Source organism: Martes martes (genome assembly GCF_963455335.1).
Source record: "Martes martes genome assembly, chromosome: 14".
NCBI lineage: Eukaryota > Metazoa > Chordata > Mammalia > Carnivora > Mustelidae > Martes > Martes martes.
Window position 1 is genome coordinate 38,277,776 of NC_137902.1, and position 24,544 is coordinate 38,302,319.

Consider the following 24,544-nt stretch of genomic DNA (forward strand, 5'->3'; position numbering starts at 1 on the left):
AAAAGATACGTTACACAAAGAGCACACAAAAGAGAACTTTAAGACAAAAATCATCACTAGATACAAAGAAAGACCCTATAATAGTATCAGGATTAATCCATCCAGAAGATATGAAGATGGTAAACATTTACGCATGTAACAACAGAGACTCAAAATACGCGATGCAAAAACTGACAGAATTGAAGAGAGAAATAGACAATTCAACAATAATATTTGGAGACTTCAATACCCCAAAATCAGTAAAGAATAGAACAAGTGGGCAGAAGTTCAAAAACAAAAGAGAACCTTTAAATAACTCTATAAACCAAATAAATGCATCTTGAAAAAAATTATAAACCATATAAATGCATATGAATTATTCTCCATATGCCAGTCCACAAAATACATCTTCATAAATTTAAAAAGCTTGCAACTATATATTTATCTTCTCCACTTCAAAGGAATGAAATTAGAAATGGACAACAGAAGAAAATTTGGGAAATTCCCAACTTCTTTTTATTTAAGCCAACATAGTCCTAAACAATCAATAGGTCAAAAAGGAATCGCATGAGAAATTTGGAAAAACAAGTTTGAGCAGCTTAAGAAACCATTAAGTGATGAATGATAAACAGGTAGTGTATCTATTCAAGTTCAAAATCTGCAGGATTGGCTGGCAGACTGGAGACACAGGAAGAGCCAATGTTGCAGTTCATGTCAGAAGGCCTGCTGCAGAATTCCCTTTTGGTTTTAGGAGGTCAGCTTTTTGTTCCATTAAGGCTGTCAACTAACTGGATGAAGGCACATTATAGAAGGCGATTGTCTTATTCAAAGTCCACCAATTTAAATAATCTCATCCTAAAACACCTAACAGAAACATCAAGACCATAAGAAACAAAGAGAAAATAAATAATGAGATGATAGAGGATTTAAGTGTTGATTTATCAATACTTACCTTGAATATAAATAGTATAAACCCACCAATCAAAAGAGAGAGATTGGCAGAGTGAATAAGATAATAATAACTCAAATGCTGTTTCTGAGAAATGGACTTAAGTTGCAATGTCATGGATAGATTGAAAGTTAAATGATAGAAAAATATGTCATGCAAATATTAAGAGAAAAAGAGTGACTACATTAATTTCTGATAGGCTTTAACACAAGGAAAAGTACTAGAGATAAGATGAATGTTACATGGTAATAAAAATAGCAATCAACTAAAAAGCTATAATGAAACAAAATTTATACAGAACCAAACAACAAAGCCTCAAAATACATAAAGCAAATTGAAAAAACTGAAAAGAGAAATAGAGAAATCCAAATGAATAAAATTACAAGATAAATCTTGAGCTAGGCCTCACATTTTTATTTATTTTTATTTTTTAAAGATTTTTTATTTATTAACTTGACCGACAGAGATCACAAGTAGGCAGAGAGGCAGGCAGAGAGAGAGAGGAGGAAGCAGGCTCCCTGCTGAACAGAGAGCCGGATGCGGGGCTTGGTCCCAGGACCCTGAGATCATGACCTGAGCCGAAAGCCGAAGGCAGAGGCCTTAACCCACTGACCCACCCAGGCCCCCCCCTTTTTTTTTAAAGATTTTTTATTTAAGGCCTCACATTTTATTCAAAAATTAACTCAAAATGAATCTCAGAGTTAAATGTAAAATGTAAAACTATAAAACTTTTTGAAATAAAGCAGAGGAGAAAATCTTCAGGATCTAAGAACAGAGAAATAGTTCTTAGGTTTGACACCAAATATGTGACTCATAAAAGGAGATACCTACACACTGAACCACATCCAAAACACAATCTTTTGCTCTGTGTGGATGAGAAGATAAGCTACCTACTGGGGAAAAAGTGTTCACAAACCACATATCTTATAGAGAACCAGTATCTAGAACACAGAAAGATCTCAAAACCTACCAGTAAAAAACCCACAATCTAATTAGAAAATAGGCAATTTAGTATCCATATACAGATGACAAATAATCACATGAAAATACGTTCAACATCATTAGTTATTAGGGAAATACAAATTAAAACCCATAATGAGATGATCACTCTGTATTTATCAGAATGGTAAAAATTAAAAACAGTGATGGAGATAACACCATATGCTGGTGAGGTTGTGGAGAGACCACATCACTCTTACATTACTTAATAGAAATGTAAAATGTATTAGGCACTCTGAAAAACAGTTTGGCAGTTTCATATAAAGTTAACCATACAACTAATGTACAACCCAGCAATTGCATTCTTCGGCATTTATTTAGAGAAGTGGAAACTTATGTGCATGTAAAAACCCATATCCAAATGTACAAAGCAGCTTTATTCATAATAGTCAAAAACTGGAAAGAACCCAGATACCCTTCAATGGATGAATGATTAAACAAACTGTGGTTTATCGGTACCATGAATATATTACTCAGCAATAAGAAGGAAACAACTATTGACACGTGCAACAGCTTAGAGGGATCTCAAGAGAATTATGCTGAATGAAAAAAGCCAATCTCCAAAAATTTCATACTGTAGGATTCCGTTTATATAACATGCTTACAATGATAAAACTATAGGAATGGAGAAATATTGGTGGGCACCTGGAGTTAGAGACAGGGGATGAAAAAGGGAGGTGAACGTGGTCATAAAGATGGAACTGTTCTGTATTTTGACCTTGGTCATGAATAAACAAACCTATACCTGTGATAAAATTGTATGAAACTAAATACACATACAAATGAGTAAAAATAAAAACTAGGGAAACTGAATAATATTTGGGCTAGTAGCAATGTCAATATCATGTTTATGACATTGCACCTTTGTTTTGCAAAATGCCACCATTGGGGGAAATGGTATAAACAGTACATGGGATCTCTGTATTATTTCTTACAACTGCATGTGATTGTGTAGTTACCTGAGTAAAAGTTTATATTAAAAACAACAACAGGTTTCTTTCCAATCGGGGCCTGGCAGAATGGTTCCCACAAAGAAGGTGGCGGGCATGAAGAAGGGCCATTCTGTCATCGACAAGGTAGTGACCAGAGAATACATCATCCACATTCACAGGCATATCCATGTGGTGGGTTTCAAGAAGTGTGCCCCTCGGGCCCTCAGAGAGATCTGGAAACTTGTCATGAAGGAGATGGGAAGTTCAGATGTGTGCGTTGACACCAGGCTCAACGAAGCTGTCTGGGCCACAGGAATCAGGAATGCTCCATACTGTACCATGTGTGGTTGTCTAGAAAACATAATGAGGATAAAGGTTCACCAAAGGATAAAGGTCCACTTCTCTAAATAAATGCCCAAGAATGCAATTGCTGGGTTATACAAACAAGCCCTATACATTGGCTATGTATGTACCTGCCACCACTTTCAAAAATCTGCAGTTGATGTGGATGAGAAGCAATCACTGATTGTCAAATACAGGTATAAAACTGACAAGAACAAGCAAGCAAGCAAACAACAACAAAAAAGACCAAGGAAAGGTGAAAACTTTAGGGGAAGAATGTACAGAGTAGTAACTGAAAGATGAGGAAGTCAAGAGGTTTTGATGAAAAGGACAAAAAGTATATAGCAAGTACATTATTCCAGGAAAAAATGGGAAGGTTGTAGGTCATGCTTCCTACTTCCGTTTACTCTGAGCTCAGTCCCACAAACTTCTGCATGGGGCGCCCATGGGCCCTATATTGCCTAGAGAAGCACCCCTACACCTAGCAAGTGTCATTTGAATTGGAGTTTCTAGGGCCCAGGGGCCCCCTGCAAAGTCAGGGGAGAAATTTGCTACCTAAAAATGTGGCCAAACTTGGGGACAATTCATCTTCTGTACTTTTCAAAATTCATTAATTGATTTCCATTGTTACTTCCGTCTTGCTTTCTTAGGATGCCCAGTTTTAGGTGCGTTACCACCAAGGTTGATCTTCCTCTGGGTATTAGGAATCAGGCCAAGATTTTCAATGAAACGGAATAGTGTTCCAGAATCTCCTTTCTCTCCAAAGAACTTGGGAAGAGAACATGATTACCCTCCTGCTCTATTTGGGATCCTAGAGTCCAAAGTCCGAGACTTAGGCGGCCATATAGTCAATGATAGAGGCAGGGGTGTGGGGCTTAGACATGTTCTGATTTTCTGTTCCTTTTGGTAATGACTTTAGTAGTGGGGTTGAGTTAGTTCTGTTAACTAGTTCCAGACAGATCAACAGGTAAGGGGGTAGAATGGGAACCAGGACATGGGGGAGGATGCTAGGCTTGGAGTAGGCAGCATAGGGCAGAGATAAGCTCACGGTTCTGGAATCTGCCCAGCTCAGATGGATCCTGGACTCTCACTTACAGTGTACTTACTTGTGAGATGGGAGGGACTGTGCCTGTCATGGATCAGAGGCCTGGGTTAGTTTAGGAGTGGGTAATTACTTAACAGTTTCTGGCCTCTGAGTCCACAGCTAGCTTCGAGTTGGGGAAGCGATAGAGGAGTCTTTCCCTGGGACCTGGGAGAGAAGCTGAGGATGAAGCCCAGCAGAACAGAAGGTCTTGCTTCACGGTGAGCCTCGGCCTGGTTGTTAGCACACTGTCTACACAGGGTGGCACACTGGACATGTTCTGGTGGTGATCTGAGAGACCTGAGTGGGAGTCTTCTTGTGACAGGGTGTGCTCAGTGAAGGAGGACAGGATCAAGGAGGCAGCTAGACCCTAGGTTTAGTTCGGTGGAAAGGCAAACTCCAGCTAGACTGACCTTCTGTGAACACAGGATGCTGGGCCCACGATGCACAGGCCCACAAGCACATTTTCCAAAACCACTTGTTGTGACATTCAAATTCACGAGTAAATGTGGTTTCTTGGGCAAAGCCTTATTTTCAACATGGCCCTCTTGCTCCCTTCTCTTTCAGCTCCCCTCCAGCTTCTGGAACTCAGCTAGGAGGCCATCCCTACCCCCTGGAATCTTCTGACCTGTCTTTCTTTCACCTTCCCCCAGAGCTGTCCTCTGCTCTACTTCTTCACCACCCTCACCCAGCATGCTGCTTCTTTGTACTTCTCCTTCTATCCTCCACCCCTGCACCCACATGGTCACGGGTTCCCTCTAAGAGAACCTCCCTCATCACAGCAGGTGTTCAGTTAAGGATGCGTGTGAAAGCGTTTGCACAAGCCGTCGCAGTGTGTGAGCTCCCAGGGTGTGCCGGCAGAGGGCTGGGTGCCGGGGCACCTCTCCCTGATCTCTAATCCCTGTGAGGTATTGTTTCTGGGCCAGGAGTCAGGGCTGGAGGGGTGCACCAGGAGGGCATGTGAAGGAGATAATTAGAGGGGGAAGCCACGTAAAGCAGAGGCATGATCCAGGCTGAATCCAAAACACAAAGGAAACGTCCCGTGGTTGACTACAAATGCCAACCCAGTGACTTTGATCAGCCGTGGCCTGTGCTGGACTCTGGGAAAGAAAAGTTGTAGTGTTTCTGTCCCTGAAATGCTTGCCATCTAGCAGAGGAGAGACCAGGGGCTTGAGGCTCTGGATTGCTCTGTTCTACTTCCTTCTGAGACAGGAGAGAGGACCTTATTCTCTTCCTTAACTTTCCATGTTTTGGAGCGGAGAACTTGGTCCTTGGTGTCTTCTAACCCATGATCCTATTTTTGTCATCGAAGATGTCTTAGTGTCCATTACAGACATGGCGAATATGAGTTCTGGAAATATTAAAATACTTAAGGTTACACAGCTAGAGAGTGGTAGGGCTGGAATTTGAATCTATGTCTTTCTGCTCCCTTTGAGATGTCCCTTTGGTGACAGATAGTCACGCACTGGCTAGGTGGAGGCAGAGAGAAGCGTTGGGAGAGTGGAGGACCATGGAAGATGCGTGGACAGGAGATGATGTGAATGTGAGCTAGGACACCACCAGTGGAAAGGTGAGAGGGAGCTGGAGACGGAGACAGAAGGTATGAGGGTCACCCTTCTGCAGAGGCTCACTTGAGCCAGAGAGAGCACTAGGCACTGAGGACACAGAGATGGATGGCATCAGGGAGCTCACAGTCCCCCAAGCAAGGGAACTGGGAGCTGATAATAACTGAACAGAATCACTGACCGTCCATGGGCAGGAGAAGCCCTAATACAGACAAGGCAAACTCAGGGAAGGCTGCCTGGAGGAGGTGAGCCTGGGGCTGACTCTTAAAGAAGAAGTCAGGGAGGCAGTGAGGAGAACCAGTGGAAACTGACAGCTAAATGTACTTTCCAGAAAAAGCAAGAAGGGAGTAAAGAAGAGGAAGCTGCTGGGATGCCATAGACTCCGTTTTCTAGTAATTTTCTGGAGATCTGTAGGGCTCCGCCTCTCTCCCCAGCCCATGCAGTGTTCCAGAACCTCCCTTAGCCTCTCTTCCTAGGCTCATCCATCAGGCCTGCCCTCTGGCTTCCTTCTCTGGCACTCTGCTTCCTCTCCTCTAGGAGGGTCAGAACCTTCCACATGAACTACCTGTGAGGTCAGTGCTGACTAGACCAGGACCAGAGAATCACAGCTGGAGATTTATCTGTCTGATCTGAGTAAGCAAGAGAGGAACAGAGGATATTGTCTGTCAGTACCAAAGACAGGGTCGGCATAAAAACCACAGAAACCTGGGCGAAGGATTTGCTGTTATCAGACTTACCTGTTACAAGATGTCTGGTAACCGTCACCAGCTCTAGGCTCATTTAGCCAAAAATTGTGACATGCTTGGCCCAGGTGTAGGGGAAACCATAGCTGGACAGGATGCTTATAATCCCCTGCTGCCATCTGGGACCAAGAGGAAGCTCAGGGCCTCCGTGACCCCGATGAGCTAGAGGCGTCCCGTTAGCAAGGATTTGGGCAGGACTTTTGAGATGAGCTACTTGATGGGAAGTGGCATCCTACAGAAATATGTCTTTTTGGTTTTCTTTTTTTTTTTTCTTTCCCCCATACAACTCCCAACAGCTTTATAATAAATAAGCCTTGGCTTCCCAGTAAAGGCACATGACAGACTAACAGACCATGGCCAGGTAGCAGCCCGGGCTCAGGCCTCGTGGCCCTCAGAGCCCCGTAGAGCTGAGCACGGGACCAGTTGAGGGCGGTGCGGGATCACTGGCAGGCACCAGAAGAGTCTACTGGCCAAAGCCCGCCAGCAGTTTGTTGATCTGGCTCCCTGGCTCCCCCTGGGGGCATGGGTCTCCTCCAGGGACTGGGTTGCCTTCTCGAGTCGGTGACTCTGTACACATGTGTGTCCCCTGAGATGTCGGGACAGAAATCCCAGCCATGGCCAAGTGCCTGCCTGGGGCCAGAAACCTGGAAGGGCCACCAGCTGTGGTTTTCTTCTACCGTGATTACTCCCCAGTACTCCAGATCCCAGCGGAGAACTGACATGTCACATACCCGCAGGTGCCAATCTGGAACAGCCTCTGTCAGCTGCCTCAGAAAAGATGCTGTGTGACAGAGGAGACAGATGTCCCAGCTCCTCACTGCTCACTGCACTGACAAGAACAGGATCCGTGAGTCGCAGAGTGAACCTGATGTGCTAACAGAAGGAGGACACACACTTGGGGGCAGGGGGCGGGGAGAGGTAGGGTAGGCTGCGTAGAGGAGGTGGCCTGTGGGCAGCCCTGGAGGATGGAGGTGATGCTGTGGACGGTGCTGTGGGAACGGAGACAGCACGAGTGAAGGAGGTCAGCTGAGCAGGTGCTGAGGCTGTGTGTGGGGGTGGGCAGAGACATCGCCCGCCCCTCAGCAGGAATCTGGAGGCTCTATCACCTCAGGCTCTTGGCCTTAATTAGGGAAGACCCTTCTTGAACACCCAGAGATGTAATCAGAGGCTGTTCTCACAGACAGAGAGGAGGTGGTGAGGTCCGGTCTGGGCAGTTGGTGCCAGAAGTGAGAGAGAAATGCTGCCCCTGGCACATGGGGGTGGAGCCAGCCGGGCCTCTCTCAGACAAGGTGAGGAGAGGTCCCCACAGAGGAGAGCTGGAGGCATGGGCTTCCCTTCCCCATCTCAGTGCAGAGGTGAAGGAATTTGTCAAGAAAGCAGGGCTTATTAGCCTCAGTGAGTTCCCAGTACCTTCCACTCCTGCGGGCACATGGCCTCCTCTGAGCGGCAAGCGGTCTGTGCCTCGTGAGCCTCAGTTTCCCAGGTCCTGATTGGTCACTGAGCCCTGCAAGGGTAGACCTGATACCACATGAATATGTAATTACGTCTCAATTAGTGCAAATAAGCTAGACTGTTTTCCCTGGTCACTTAGGAAATGGTTTCTATCTTAACCAAGAAATCACTTATTACCCCCAAAATGGAAGGATGGGAATAAGAAGAGCTAGGGACAGATTAAGTGGGTCCACAGTTTAAAGGTAGCTTTGAGGGCATCTTCTTACTCATCAACTCTTCAGGGCAGTGAGAACAGACCCCCAGAATGGTTCTTCCACAGACAGCAACAGCGGAGGGACACCAGCCGGTGAGTAGAGTAGACTCGGGTCTCCACTCGGCACCAGACCCAGAACATGCCCTGAGCCCAGCCTTTCCCCTTGCCCTCCAGCAGCTTCTCTAAGGCCCCTGTCTTCCCCCAGAAGCCACAGGAAATCCCAGTCACCAGGGCTGGTCACTCAAAGGTGGGAGTCCCCTTCTGTCCTGAAGGCAAGTGGAGGTCTGAAAGCTACATTGCGGCAGGTAATGGTCCATTGTCATTCAAACAGTCCTTCCCGTATATTTGGGCACGTACTAGAAAGAAAAGGGTGAGTTTTTCCTAAGTGAAAAAGCACACCCAAGAAACAAGGAACAGCGAAATGATGTCATCCCCTAAGTACTCAGTATGTGAGACTAACATCTCTCCTGAGGGGCCATGACAAAGGAGAGAGAAGAGGTCTTCCTTGGAGAGGAAAATAATCTGAATGGCTAACATTTATCAGTGATTTTCTGGGTGCCAAATGTTATTCAAGGTGCTTTGCACGACTAACTCATTTGCTCTAACCACCCTACGTGGTGAGCTCCTAACTTGCTCAAGGTAGAGCCTACCACGTGCAAGGCTGAGCCCCTTACATAAGTGGTCATGCTGAATCCCTAAAAAATCCCAGGAAAACGTCTCCCCATTTTACTGATGGGGGAAACTAAGGCTCAGAGTGGAGAAAGAACTCCAGGGATGGCATAGACACCCAATAGATGAGAGCATCAAGTGGGTGGTGGCGAGAAGATGGTGGGGCACAGAGTGGTGACGTGGGTTTGGAGAGATAGTGGGTTTGGAGGATGAGATGGAACACCTCTTGGAAAAGGGATTCCCTGGGGACCCTGGGTAGGGAGTTCATGTCCTAGAAACAGAATCTGAAAGCAGCACTTCCTCTTTTTATTTTTGGCATTAGATTGGCTAGCTCTCTAGCTCTGGCCTCCTGCAATTGTCCGGCATGTCCTTCACTTTGTAAGACACGAGATTAACATTAAAAAAATCACTGGAGAGCAAGACGTTCCCACGTGACATTCAATATGCATCAGACACATGTTGCTGAGATCTCACCGTGAGCCTGACCCCCGTGCCCCGGGACCGCTTACCGCCCACTGTCCACACAGCTGTGTCCCATTCCTCTCTGGGCTCATGACAACTGCTCTGAGCGGCCTGGGAAAGAAAGGAGCAGCTCCGCGTGCCTTGGAGTTGTTTATCGGTCATTTTCAAGTTTAAGCCTCAGGCCTGAGTTTTGAGTGGCCAGATGTCTTAAAAAGGTCTACAGACATCCAAACACAGGTTAAACCCGGAGAAACAGAACAGGAAAAATTCTAGATGTTTTTGCTAGGCAAGGCTGTGCATCTGGATATTTAAAAAGCAAGATTTTTAATGGAGCTTTTCGGTTTTCTCATGGATATTTGGCCTCATGTAGCTGCAAATGTGAATCAAAGTCAGGAAATAATATGTGGATTTGCACGGCAAGTTCAGCGGGCACTGAGCTGGAACTGTCAAAATGAAGGGCCCGAGTGAACGTCTTGGTTTTGCGTTATTGCGAGATGATGACAGGACGTGTGTGTTATATTACAGCGATCTGCCATGGCATTAATGGTTTCGGTGTGTGATAAACGCAGCGGGTCCCCAAGGAAGTCCACACAGAGGTTAACTCCATCCAAACGAGTTATATATAGCTTGCCTCTCACTAAATTCGAGCAAGTCGCCCTCCACTTTCAAATAACACCACAGTCAGAGCAGTATTTTGTATAAATTTTGTCCAAGTGATGAGTGCTTCCAGTGCAGGATTTCATGTTACTCTGGATAATATGTTCTGTGATGCTGAGGGTAATTAGGAGCGAATGCATAGCAAGCCTACCTCTGGGGAGTTCCCTCAGAGATCATTACATCGAAGCTGTGGAATGGATGAGCCTAATGGGGCTGGATTTGGGAGCCAGTTGTGGATCGTCTCCAAGGCAGAGAGAATATAGAGTGACCCATGGAAGAGAGCACACACCGAAGCCTTCAGGGCTCATGGACATGTGGCCATTGGGCTCAATTCCACTCGCTGAGAGTAGGAAGATGAATATATTACAGAACTGGGGACAGAGTGGGAGATCCAAGGCATTGGACAAGTCTGAAGAGGAAAGCTTGGAATTGTAAGCACCACTCGGGTCTGGCCTCGCTCGGCCATCGCAGATTCCCGACAGTTACACCCAAGCACCCCCACAGCAGGGTCTGTGGGAAACATTGCGGAGGACCTCTTCTCGAATGCTCCTTCCCTTGTGACCCCAGCGTCTGTCTGCTCTGTTTGGATAAGTAAAAGAGGATATTTTCCAACCCAACGGGCCTCTGGTTTGAGTCATCCTTTAAGGTTTCCTGGACTGAACAGATCCTGAGTGAAATGCAAGTCAGAAAATAAAGTAGTCTGCTCAGTGGGTCACAGTCTCCATGAGGTTACATGAGCAGTCAGCACAGAACATATGGAGAGAGCATGTGTCTCCACAGTGCACGCCTGAGACCTCCCCCGGCATCTGCACGCACACATTCACACTCTCACTTCCATCTTGAATTCTTGTTGCCACTTTTGTTCCTTAAACTATTTTTTTTAAAGATTTTATTCATTTATTTGAGAAAGAAGGAGAGCATGAGCAGGGGGAGTGGCAGGCAGAGGGAGAAGGAGAAGCAGACTTCCCCCTGTATAGGGGACTCGATCCCAGGACCCCGGGATCATGACCTGAGCCAAAGATAGACCCTTGACTGACTGAACCACCCAGGCACCCTGGCAACTCTTCTTGAAGAAGGGAAGAGTCTTTATCAAGAGAAAGACACAGAAATATAGTCTGTCTGAAAGAGCTTTCAGGGGAAGGGTAACTAGTAGGATGTTCTAATGCGAGTCCTGCAGGACGTTGCTGTTGAGGGAGGGCCTGACGGAGGGGGCCTGTGGCTCTCTCTTTTGTCCTTAATTTTAAATAGGAAAAGGAGGTTGGATGAAAGTTGAGAAGCCAAGCTCCTCAAGTTTGTTTATGGGAAGGAAGCAGTTTATAGGCAAGATTAATGGGTTGACTCCAACAAAAGGGATTATTTCTACCTAGTTAGTATTTTTTTTTAACCGAAGAAGAAACAGACGTATGTGGTAATATTCAAACAATATTAAAGGTATTTAATATCTCATTCCAGATCCTCTAATCATGCTTGCCTGAGGCAGCAATTATTAATAGTTTCTTGTGTATCCTTCCAGAAATTTTTATGTACCCACAAGTACAGAGATGTAAATGCATATGCACGTATGTGTATATTTACATTACATTTACATCTCTATTTTTCTGTAAATGGGAACACATTTATGCAATTCTTCTTTGTATTTATTTTTCTGATTTGGTCAGCCAGTTGTACTATACACTGGAGAAGAAAGTGGAACTTAACCCAAATTTTGGGATGTGCCCATCCACAGAAAATGCAGAATGGGAGAAGAGCCAGCTCGAAGCTTTCCCTGTGACTTGGGGTTTTACGCAGCTGTGGAGAGCTTGGTTTGGCCGTAGTATGTGATATAGACACTGCTCTTATAAATGCAACTATGGCCTTAACATTGGATTACAATTATGGTGTTCAGGACAGAGAAAGACACTTGAGGAGGACACAGATAAATTGGGATGCATTTTGAGGAGAGTGACCAGAATGGTAAAGGAGACTAAAAGTCATGTCCAATGAGTTCTGAATGACAAACCAACAAATTGGGCCAACCAGGTAACACCCCCACCCCTCAGCTGGACATCCACGGACAAGATGATGAAAGTCTATTTATAATCCTGTTTTGGTCAGGATGTAAGGGCTCTGGAAAGCCACATCAAGGTAGAAGGGAGAGGAAGCATCTTCTGTGGAGAATATTTGTGAAGATTTAAGATCACCAAGAGGAGGAGGCAACAGAGAGGCCACTCACCATGAAGAACAGTCTTCTGTGGGTGGTGTCATCAGCCTTGTTCAGTGGGAGTCCCATGGCCCTGAAAGTATTCAAGTGAATGTTGGGTAGTCACATGAAAGAAAGGTCCTCACATCATATCACTCAGTCTCTGCCTTTCACAAAACCGATGTTCTGTAGGATAGTATGACTTGCTTCTCAGAGAATGTCCTGTAGAAAGTGAAAGGTTAGAAATACGAGCTCAAACCAAGTGAAGCAGGTGTGTTGATGACAGACTGTCTCAGGAAGAAGATAGAATGCACTGTCTCCCACATGGACTTGCGGGCATGCGTGCCCTCTTGTTATACAACATGACAGAGGACAGATGTGCCAAGCTTCAGGGATGTTCCCCAGGATGCAGTTGGGGACACGCTGCTCCAGAAGATGGAACCACCCCTGATGACCATCTGGGACTTTCTAAGTCCACAATCGTGACTCCAAATGAAAACATGTCTTCAAGATAATCCAACACATACATTGGAACTCAGGTCAGCAACGGCCAACATCAGTTGAGTGTTTCCCGAAGTCACAGGTATTATTTGATAGGCTTTACCAGCATGATCTCATTTTACCTTCATAAGAAACCTTAGGGGGCAAGCCATCAGCAGACTCATTTTACAAATGGGGAGCCCGAGGAGCAGAGATGTTACCGAGGGTGCCTCAGGTCCCACAGCTGGGAACCAGAACCCAGGCTGACTGCTCGGGCATTGTGTTGTAACTGAGAAGAGAGAGCAGGCACTGGAATGACAAGGTCAGGTGCAGATGTAAGGTGGATACCTTCATGGGAGAATCCACGATGGAGATGAACTGGAGGAATCTGGCTCCCAGGAACATAAGGTCATAGAGAATATGTGTGAGCTTGGGTGAGGCAGGGAGGACAGGGCCAGGTCATACTTCGAATAGAAAGCTGCCTATTCAAATGATTTGGTTTTGGCACATCTCCATATGGCCTGCTACAGTGTCTGAAGTTCTGCCTTTAGGGATAGATTTATATGATAAAAATTGACTGAATCTCTGAATATCATTTTACATTATTTGAGATCATCTAAGAGAGAGTCTTGGTCATTTCGATAATGACACAGCTTAGGCCTTCACGGGACTGTGTTTATGATTCCTAGCTGAGGCCAGGGGTTGGGAGGAAACACAAAGAGAGAGTCAGAGCGTGCTTTATTTAAAGCTTACCAGGGGTTCCATGTGGCTTGTCCTGCTCATGGGGAGAGGCAGTCAGGAGGTAATGCTCTGCTTGTCTCGGGACAATTTCCAGATGCTCTAAAGTACTAGGGAGCCCGGCGGGGAGTGCTTCCCACCTCTTGCCTATCTGTTTGCCTCTAGCTCTCTTCCACTGAGCCCATTCCCCCAAGTCCTACACAGACTGGTGCAGGGGTATGGCATCTGCTGGTCTTCTGACCCTGTGTCCACGGGAGAAAACAGATACCGGCCATGCCTCAGAGAATTCTTCAGGATGCCCCTGGCAAGGCAGGAAAAACGAGTGAGCTGGTGTGTCTTCGGGGAGCGCAGCCCACAGCAGGAGTTCCATCAGTCGTGGCCTCTCCCTCTCTCCCCCCACACTTGTATCCTGGGCCTCAGTTTGCTGTCAGCTCCCAGGGCCAGTCTAATGGGGTCTCAAGATAGGTCTTGTCTTGGGCCAGCTCGTATTAAGACGAGACTTTGCACAAGAGCCAAGAAAATGGAGATGGGCTTTACCATCGTCCCTGCAACCAGCGTTTATCTTTAAGACGTAAGGGAAGAGCCTGGAACATTCTCCGCTTCTCAGGCTTTTTGAGAGCACTTGTGTCATTAAACATTCCCAGACTTTCGAAACTCCCAGCCCCTTAGCCCTGTGCACACATTGCAAAGCCCGGGGAAGGGGCACTACTCTGCCAGGCTACTGACAGATTTATCCCCCAGAGCTCGGGGGCGGGTGCGGGGGCTGGGGGGGACTGGCCAGGCTGCGGCCAGCCTCCGCACAGCGCTCCTCACTTGAACAGGAACTGTCAGGACGTGTGAATGAAACACAGAGCAGGACTCTGAAAGGCTCGTGGAGATTTATTGAGTATTTCAGACCACAGAATTCTATAAAATAAGATCCGAAAGCCTGTCTGAGTGAAGCAAGAGAATCAGCCTTCAGAGGGAACTGTGATTGATTTAAGGGCCCTGGGCAAATCTCTCTCAGCCAATGTTCTCATCCCTTCTGACCCCGCCTCCCCAAATCCAGTCCTTCAGGCAGCATAGTGACAGAGTGAGAACACAGATGACCTCTGGGCAGAGGGTCCCTCAGAGTCCATGGCACAGGCAGCATGATTTGTGGGGTGACCAGCTCCAGTGAAGGTGGAGAAAGCAGATCAGGGGCTACAGACACGACCAGGCCTGAGGACTGTTGGCCTCATGTCCTACAGGTCATGATGGCTGTGATGGGGGTGCCCCACAGGCTTGCCTGGAGGGAAGGTGGCCTGGACCCCGGGGCAAGGGGTTTCTATTGTGCCACGTAGATGGACTGACCATAAGCCCTACACTCACTGGAGGACTAGTTTTTTATCAGTAGTCCCTGAGCTGCAGAAAGATGAGGTCCTCATCAAACCTTGGTGGTGACCCCTGGAGAAAGACATGAGTGCACCCGCATTCTCTCTGCTTTTTGCCCTGATGGGGCCTCCTCAGCCCAGGCTCCTCAAGAGTGCTGAAGAAGGAAGCAATAAGCCCAAGAAGACCCACTGCTCCAGAACAAGCTTCCTCAAAACTTGGGCTTAAGATAACCACCACTTTACAATATCTCATGATGTTGCAAGTTGGAACTTGGTCAGAGCGTACCTGACAATTTTACCTCATGTGGTGGACGGGATTTACTTGGTGGTCATCAGTGGGTTGCTAGATTGTCTGAAGTGTCCCGGATGTCTTTACTCACATGCATGGTGCCTTGGAGAGGACAGAGGGAAGGGTGAGTCTAGCTGGGACCCTCTCCCTCACCAACAGTGGAGAAGGATTTCTCACATGGTGGATTAGGGCTCCCGGAGCTGGGATGAGTCACTTACACCAAAGTCCATTGGTCAAAGTCCATTCAGGCTAGCCTGAATTCAAGGGGAAAGGACGGATATCTCCCTTTCTAAAGGAGGATGTCAGAGAACTTGTGGGCATCCTGAACCTGCTTCACCCACCTTCCCACAGACTATTTATTTATTCATTCAGGATTTATTGAGTCCTTACAATATATCAGATGCTGAATGGGGTGATGGGGAAAATTATAACACTAATATATGCCAAGTGTTTATTATATGCCAGGAACTGATCTAAGTGCTTTATATGTGTCGATTCATTTTCATTCTTGCTGTAACTATTTCACAGAAGAAGAAACTTCTGTACAGAGAAGTGAAAAAACTTGCCCAAGTTCCATAGCTGGGAGATGGTAGAATCCAAGTCTGACCCAGCTTGTCCCAAAGCCTGTACTCTTTCCCACTGTCCTGAAGTGCCTCTGGGATCTAATCTGACACAGGTCCCGCTCTGAACAGCTCCTGTTTTATGACTTAAATAGGGCATATAAACAGATAACTGGAACACAGCAGTACATGGGAAATGCATCAGTGATTACAGTAATGCACAATGGAGACTCACAGGAGGACAGGATTCCTGCTGCCAGTTGTAAAGATCAAGGAAGGCTTTATGGAAGAGTGTTTCAGTTTTCTATGATGGGGTAACAAATCAGCTTAGTGGCTTAAAAGACCATTTGATGATCTCTTACTATTGAACGGGTTGACCTGGTGGTTCTTCTTTTCTGGCTAGCATTGGCTGGGGCAATGGGACAGCTTGACCAGGAGCTTGCCTGGGGTCATCAGCTCAATTCCTCGGTTCCTGTTTCCCAAGTGGCTCCTTGGGCTGCCTCATGGTACGGTGGCTGGATTCCAAGAACAATGCTCCAAAAAGAGGGAGACAAAATAAGCCCCATCTCCAGAACTTCACACAACGTTACTTCTACTACCTCCTACAGCTGCAGTCCCAGTCATGTGACAGTGCGGAGGGGACTTTGCCTGATGGCTCTTTACTGTTAGTGAAGTAACAGTCCAGCACAAGGAGAAGGCTATGAGCTGACATTTGAAAGACAGTATTTTCCTTTTCTTCTGTTTTTATTTTCCCTCCCAGCATGGGTATTTCCATTATAAATATCTGTCATGTAGGCATTAAAAATGAATTGTAAGGTATATGCATACTAGGAAAAATATGAAAATAGAGATAAGCATAAAGAGGACCTTATTCCAAGACAAACAGAGGTTGGACAGGCAGGCGTGGGACAGTTTGAATCTTCTCTGTCAAGAAAAAGCAAACCAGACAGAAAGAAAGACATGAGCAAATGAGGGGCTGTCGATGCCTCCATTGGGAAGGAGGCAACGAGGGAGATGATAGTTGGGGGAGGCCCGCTCTTGAAGTACAAAGAAATATTTATCTTTGCAGACTGATTTGGCCCAGGCAGTCCTCCTAGGCAGTTCCTCTGCAAAGGGCTGCCATGAATAAAGCTGCTATAAACCATTGCAGGTAGGTTTTTGTGTGGACAAGTTTTCATCTCTCTGGGACAGATGCCCAGGAGTGCCATTACTGGGCTGTACGGTAAGTGCATGCGTAGTTTTATAAGAAACTGCTGGACTCTCTTCCAGAGTGGCTGTAACCTTTCAGGTTCCCACAGCGATGCATGAGGCTTGTTGTCATCAGCAGTGTGTATCATCACTGTTTCCATTTGAGCCATTCTGATGGGTGTACAGCGATGTATCACTGTGGTTATAATTCACATCTCCCTTATGGCTAATAATGTTGAGCGTCTCTTCATGTGTTTATTTGACATCTATATACCCTCTTTGTTAAAATGTTTGTCCATGATTTTCCCCCTTTTAACTTGGATTGTTTGAGGTTCTTTTGTTTGTGCCTGTGTTTTTTAATATTAAGCATTTTATCAAGATGAAATTCGCATCATAGAAAAACAACTCAGTAGTATTTAGTAGAATCACAATTCTGTCTAGTTCCAAATAAGGTTCATGAACCCAAAAGCAAAACTTTTCTCCATTAAGTAGTTGCTCCCCATTTTCTCCCCACCTCCCAACCCCTGGTAACCACCCATCTGTGCTCTGTCTCTGGATTTACCTGCTCTGGTTATGTCAGATCAGCAGAATCACACATGTGACATTTGGTGCCTGGCCACTCAGGGCTGGTGGGAATTCCACTCAGTCCCTAATGGTGTTGCTGACAGGAATAGGAGGTACGTCCTGGGCCTCCCAGTGCTTCTAGGTGGGAGCTGGCAGGGCCAAGCCTGCAGGATAGACACAGCTTCCTCGGGCCAGCTATCTGGTTATCTTGTTGCAGATGGCTTCTGCTGGATCTCTGCTGGGACAACCAGGGGAGGAAAGAATTCGTTCTGATTTCTGCTACTGCAATGGGGAGGTGGAAGGCCCTGAGCCTAGGTCACCCTTTGGGTAAAGGACCAAGAGATGCCAGGACTGCTGGGGGTGAATCTGGGTCCCATTTTTCCGCTGGATAGGAGATGTTAGGTTTGCTGGTGCAGCTAGGTGCTACACTGAATAGGAGACAGAAGACAGGGCTCACGCCTCTGTTTCTGCTTATGCCCCTGGTGGGGGAGGTTAGTAGGAGATGATAGTCCCCACCCTGCCTTCACCCAAGGACACCATTTCCAGCAGAGAGAGCGACCTAGTGCTGCTGGGTAGGCAGGGAGGGGATTCTCTATCCCGGGTACTCCTGTGCTGCTGCTATGGACTGCACGGAGGTGGTATCAATCCACCTTTTACTTAACTTCATTAATATTAATATTAAGATTTATTTATTTGAGAGAGAGAGAGAGAGTGTGTGCAGAGGGAGGGGCAGAGGGAGAGGGAAAGGGAGAGACTCTCAAGCATATTCCCTCCTGAAGGGGGCGCCTGAGACAGCAAGATCCTAGGACCCTGAGATAATGATCTGAGCTGAAGTCAAGGGTCAGATGCTTAACCAACCGACTGAGCCACCCAGGTGCCCCTTAACTTCATTAATCTTAACATTTCTATCTTCTTTCTGTCATGCTAAAATTCTCAGTTCCTTGCAACTCCAACAAAACTATTTACGCGCTTTATCTTACAATTAAAGACATAAAAAACAGCCTCAGTAACAATAGCAAAACTATCTCCAACAATATAATCATTGAAAATATTTCTATTTTCCCAATTTTTATGCATGTATTTATGCGACAAGTCAACAGAGTTAGGTGTATTATTTCTTTCAACCAGCTTTTGTTTTCTAAGGGTTTCATATTTTAAATTTAATTGTATTATAATGATATAAAAGATTTACAAGGTTGAACCCACAAAAGAAAGCATACTGTGAGCAGTCCAGGTTTATCCTTGTTTCTTCTGTCGTGTTCTTTTCTTCCCTGAAATGTAACTTTGTTGTTGCTGCTGTTTTGCTCTGTTTGAGGTTCTTCCCTTTTATTGGTAAAATAAATACAGCAGAAGATTGATCATTTTCACCATTTTTAGATGCACAATTCATTGACACTGTTTTGCAACCGTCACCACGATCCATCTCCAACACTACTTCACCATCCTGCCCTGAAACTATACCTGTTAAGCCTAAATTCCACATTGCACCCTCCCCAATATCTGGTAACCACTGTTCTCCTTCTGATCTCTATGAATTTGACTACCTGATGCTCTTATGGAAGTGGGATCTTGCACTATTTGTCTTTTTGTGTGAGAGTTGTTCTACTTTGTGTATTTTCTTCAGGTTCCAGGCATGTGATTGCAGGCATGAGAATTTCTGTCCTTTTTCACACCAAATAATATTTCGTTGTATGAGTGTGGCCCGTTGTGTTTATCCATTCATCCACCATTAGATATTTGCATTGTTTCATTCTTCTGCTGCTGTGAATATTAAACTTTCCATTTCAGATAGTTGTAGATTCCCAGGTGGTTATAAGAAATCCCAGGCCCTCTTTCTTCAGGTCTTTCCAAAAGTAACATCTCATAAAGTAAAGCCAGGATCCAATACAGTACAACACACACAATGTTGTACTATAATGTAAAATATAATATAGCAAGTAAAATGCATAGAACATTCTACAGTATCACAAACTAGATACTGACATCGATTGGGTCAAGATATTCTCTTCGCCCCAGGCCTCCTCTAGTTCTAATACTGGAATCACTCATCTCCTTTCCATCCCTGTAATTTTGTCTATATTTTGCCTATATTCCTAATATAAGGATCTAATTTTGCCTGTATTCCTAATATAGGAATCTCCTAATCTTCTTTCCATCCTGATAATTTTGTCATTTCAAGAGTATTATATAAATGGAATTCAACTGCATATAACATTTTGGGATTGACTTCTTTAGTTCAGCATTTAACAACTTTGAGATTCACCCAAATTGCTTTATGTATCAATGACAGTTTTCCGTGTTTTTTTTTTCTTTTTCATTGCAGAGTAGTACTCCATGGTATGGATGTACCACTATTTGTTCAGCCATTCGCTTACTGCAGAGCTTCTGGGTATTTCCAGGTTTTTTTGGCTGTTACATTGCAATGAAAACCTATGTACAAGTTTGAATGCACATAAATTTCTATTTCTCCGAGGTAAATGCCCAAGAGCATGAATTCCATGTTGTATGACATTACGTGTCTAGTTTTATAAGAAACTAACAACCTGTTTTCCAGAGCTGTATAATTTTTTATTCCACAAGCAATGTATGAGTAGTCCAATTTCTCTGCATTCTCACTGACATATGGTGTTGTCATTATTTTTTATTTCAGCTAATCTGATAGGAGTGTGGTGATAGCTCATTGAGATTTTAATTTGCATATTTTAATGGCTAATGATGTTGAATATATTTTCATGTGCTTATTTTCCATCTGTTTTATTCTCTTTAGTGAAATGTTCGTGGTTTTTGCTCATCTTCTAATTAGATTGTTTTTTTGATGTTGAGTTTTGAGAGTCCAGATATCAGTCCTTTTTCAGATATGTGATTTTCAAATATGTTATTTCATTTGATAGCTTGTCTTTTGATATTATAAACAGGGTCTTTCACAGAGCAAACATTTTTAAATTTTTATAAGGTCCAATTTATTAATTATTCCTCTCAGGAATTGTGCTTTTGGTGTCAAATCTTTGCTGAGGGCTAGATTTTGAATCTTTTCAATTTGGGAGGGGAAATTTTATAGTTGTACATTTTAAATTGAAGTCTATGATCCATGTTGAGTTAATTTTTGTATAAGGCATGAGGTTTACATGAAGGTTTATTTTTTACCTTTACATTTTAGGTAAAATGAACTGTTTGTTAAAAAGGCTATCTTTTCTCCATAGAATTGCTTTTGTACCTTTGTCAAAAATCAGTTGGTCATATTTGTAAGGTGAACGTGATAACCACTACACTACGGAAACGGGACATTCAATTGAGCATATTTGTGTGGACACATTTCTGACTTACCTCTTCTGGTCTTTTGATGTACGTAACTGTTTCTCTGATTATACCAGAGTCTTGATCACTGTCAGCTATGTAAGTCTTAAGAGTAGATGGGTAGGCAGACTTCCCACACTTTATTCTTTTTCAAAATTATTTCAGCTCTTCTAGTTTCCTTGCCTTTTCAAATAAATTCTATCATAAGCTTTCTTATATGTAAAATTCTTGCGGTTTTGATAAGAATGGTTTTAAAACTATATATCAATTTGAGGGAGATTGACATTTTTACCATGCAAATCTTTCAATCCAGGAACATTATATGGCTTTCCATTTACTTACAACTTTAATTTCTTTCACCAGAGTTTTGTGGTTTTGAGCATATAAGCTGAATACATATTTCATTGAATTTATTCCTATGTATTTTTTGAGCAATTGTAAGTGGTATTTTATTTTTTAAATTCAGTTTTCATATGTTAACTGGTAGGATATAGAAACACAATTGATTTTTGTATGTTTATCTCATATCCTATGAACTTGCTGAACTCATTTACCAATTCTAGAAATTTTCTTTTTTAAAAACATTTTATTTAGGTAATCATGCTATCTGCAAATTTTGCTTATTCTATTAAAATCGGCATTCCTTTTACTTTCTTTTCTTGCCTTATTCCACTAGCCGGAACTTCTAGTATTATATTGAATAGGAGCGGTGAGATGCAGCATCCTTGCCTCATCTCCACATCTACAGGGACTTATAGTATCCATACTTGCAGTATCCAGATAATGTCAGCTTCATAATATAAATTGGGAAATGTCCTTCATCCAACATTTTGGGAACAAATTTATAGAATTGGTGTCAATTCTTTAGAATTTGATGGAATCCTCCAGAGAAAACTTCTGAGTCTGGAGATTTCTTCTTGGGGGAGTATTAATTATGAATTTAACTTCCTTAACAGTTTTAAAGCCATTAAAATGATTGATTTCATATTTAATGAGTTGTAGTAGTTTGTCCTTTCTAAGGAGTTGGTGTAGTTCACCTATATTTTCAAATTCATATGTATATAGTTATTCCTAACATTTTCACATTACTTTTTTTGTATGTGGTGTCAAGTCATATTCCTTGACTAATTCCTAATATTGGATTGATCCTCTAATCATTATTTGTCTCTTTCCATCTATAGCAATTTTCTTTGCTAATCTCCATCTTTTAAATGGTACATTTAGACCACTTAATATAGTTATTGGTGTGTTAGAGATTAAACCTGCAATTTTGTTTTTTATTTTGTTTATTTTGTGTGTGTGTGTATCTTTTTGTCCTACATTCTTGTGGGTTCTTTGAGTTATTTTTTTTTTAGAATTTCATTTTGATCTGTCTATAGTGTTTGTGAGTACATAACTTTATATAACTGTTTTAATGGTTGGTTTACATAATGTATAAATCACAGTCTACTGGTGTCATATTTTACCAATAAAGAAATGTAATTACTTTATGTTCCTCTACTCTCCTCCACTGATACACTTAAAACCATTACCAGATAGTGTTTTTCAACCATCAATCATAATTTTGGAAACCCAAGAGTATATAGAATATTATGGTACTATGGTACCACAGAGTATTACTGTTTAATTTACCAATAATTTCTTTTATGCATTCATTTTTTCCTTCCTGATGTTCTGAGGTTTCTTCATCTTTTCTCTTCTGAGACCTTCCTTTAGCCATTCTTTTAAGTTAGGTCTGTTGGTGATAACACCTTAGTTTTCCTTAGTCTGAGAATAATTTTCTCTCACCTTATTCCTGAAGGATATGTTCACTGGGTGCAGGATTCTGGGTTGCCAGTTCTTTTCGCAGCATTTAAAAAATGTTCCACTTCCTTCTGACCTCCGTGGTTTTTGATAAGAAATACATTGTTGCCTGCATTGCTTTTACCTGTAAGTCAGTCTACATCTGCTTTTTTCATGATATTTTCTTTGTCTTTATTTTATAAAAGTTTAACTATGATGTGTCTCAGTGTATATTCTGAGGGCTTATCTTGTTTGGGGTTTGCTCTGATTCTTGTACTTTGGTAGCCGTATCCTTTTCCTCCTCTCCTTCCGGGACTCCAATGACACAAATGTTAGACTTTTTTTGTTATAGGCTCTGAGGCTCTATTAATTTTTTGCAGTCTGTGTTATTTCTGTTGTAAAGATTGGATAATTTCTATTTGCCCATTCACTGATTCTCGCCTCTGATTCTCCATTCTGCTGTTGAGCCCACACCACCGAGTTTGTTTGCTTGTTTTTAACTTTGGTTATTGTATTTTTTAGTTAAAAAATATCCATTCTGTTTGGTTTTTCTTTATGTCTTCTTTTTCTTTGCTAAAATTTCTCTTTTTTTCATTTGTTTAAGCATATTCATAATTGCTTGGAGCATTTCTGTGATGCATTTCTGTGATGACTGATTTAAAAATCTTTTTTAGATAACTCTGCATTTCTGTCATCTCAGTTTTGGCATCTATTGATTATTTTTACATTCAGTTTAAGATCTTTCTGGTTTTCAGTATGATGAGTGATTTTTTTATTGAATTCTTGTCAGTTTGCATATTATGTTTTGAGATTTTGCATCTTATCTAAACCATCTGTTTCAGCTGGCTTTTTCTGATAGTGCTCCAGCAAGGAAAGGGAGATTTGTTATGTCATAATAGCCAGATGGATTTAGGAATCCAGTTTTCCCGCTTGGCGTCTACTGGTACCCAAGATGGGAGGAGCTTCTCATGACTACTGGACAGGGATGGGAGTTCTATCTCCCCACCAAGCTTCCACTGGTACCTCTCTGTCTGGAGGTGATAGATATACCTTGTTACTTTGCTCCACACGGATCCACTGATATCACAGATGGTGTGAACGCATTACTACTGATTGGTGGTGAGAGTCCAGACTTTCTTCTGTCACCTCCTCTGTCACCACCCCAGTGGGTAAGGGATGGTGCTTCATTACTTCATGGTAGAAATGGAAGTCCAGGCTCCGCATATGGTCTCCACGATACTGTGTAAAGAGAGAGGCTCTATAATTTGGTTGAGATGAAAGTCCTGGTTCCCCACTCAGTCTTCTCTAACATTACATCAACAAGAGTGTTGGGGTGCCTCCTGCAAGAGTGGTGAGGCCCAGGATCCTCACTCAGCTTTTGCTGGTATGGGAGTAGGTGGGGTCAGTTTTTTTATCTGGAGTATTTGATTGGAGTAGAGTAAATATTCTGTGTTGCTGGGCTGCTTCTTTCAGAGTCGTCTGGCTTAGGAGAGTAGGCTTTTATTTATTGGGTTTTTTGTTTTGTTTTGTTTGTTTGTTTTGTTTTGTTTTGTCTGTGATCATTGGTACTTCTACATAGCTGGCTTCTTCAGCTCCATGTTTGGAAAATATGAGGAAAAAGAAAACCCATAGAGCTAACCACAATGTGGCCCTTGGTTCCCAAGTTTCTTCAGTGGTCTTCTTTCTGTTTTATAGTCCATCTGATGTTTGCTGTATATGTCCTGTCAAGCATTTTAGTTGTACTTTGTGAGAAGAATAAGAAAAAAGTACATCTACCCCATCTTTTGAAAAGTTGAAGTCTCTTATACTTGTTTAAAGTGGAATGTACCCACATATATGTGTGTTCTTTTTGTTCATAAGTAAATGGTAGCACAATATACATATTTTCTTGCCCATCTTGCTCTGTTCACTTCAGGCTGTATCTACACGAAGGAATATGTAGAGCCATTCCTTATTTCTTTTTATTGCTTCAGATTAATCTTTTGTGTAACTGAACCAAAGTTGATTTTACCAGTTCCTTACAGACGCCATATGT